Consider the following 849-nt stretch of genomic DNA (forward strand, 5'->3'; position numbering starts at 1 on the left):
AAATAATATGATAACATTCACGCCATAGACCTGATAATTGAGATACAAACATCATGGTATCTTTAACCATTGGGGAAGAAAAATGTGAAAATATATCCGATAATTTCTGTGTAAATAGATGGTAATATACGCAGCGCACATCTGATAACTGAGGTAGAAACACCATGATAACTTTGACTATAGGGAAGAAAATTATCGAAAAGATACTCCGGTAACTTATGTGTAAATAGCACAGTAGTATACCTCCCTTCCCTGGTATTTTTCTGTGTAATAGCATAAAAACATATGCACTGCAATAATTAAACACCATGATAAGTTTTTGACCCGTGGGGGTAAATTTTGCTGAAACATGCCCCTAATAAATTTTGTGTAAATAGCATGATATTTTAAGCACGACGGGCTTGATAGGTTACCTAGAATCACCATGATAACTTTTTGATCAGGGAAAAAGTTGTTCAAAACATCCCTGAGATTTTGTGTGTGTAAATAACATGATAATACAAGCACCCATAATCGATAACTTACATAAACATCATGGTAACTTTTACCAAAGGAAAAAAAGTTGTTAGAAACATACACTCGCCTCGCGGGGCCTCTTGGATGAACACAACACATGGCGTGCCATGCGAAAGTCACATAATGTTTAGTGTCATGAGGGGCACACGTGCTCGTAGGTTGGCCCCAAAAAAACGGTCCGCTTTAACCCGCTATAGGTGTGATAAGTTACACAAAAATGTTGTGGTGATTTTTTACCTATGGAAAAAGCTACTGAAACACACCTGGATTTTTAGGTGTAAGTACCATGATAATATACGAACCGTAGAACCGTTAACTCATGTACAATCCTCA

Source organism: Triticum dicoccoides, chromosome 3A (genome assembly GCF_002162155.2).
Source record: "Triticum dicoccoides isolate Atlit2015 ecotype Zavitan chromosome 3A, WEW_v2.0, whole genome shotgun sequence".
Taxonomy (NCBI): domain Eukaryota; kingdom Viridiplantae; phylum Streptophyta; class Magnoliopsida; order Poales; family Poaceae; genus Triticum; species Triticum dicoccoides.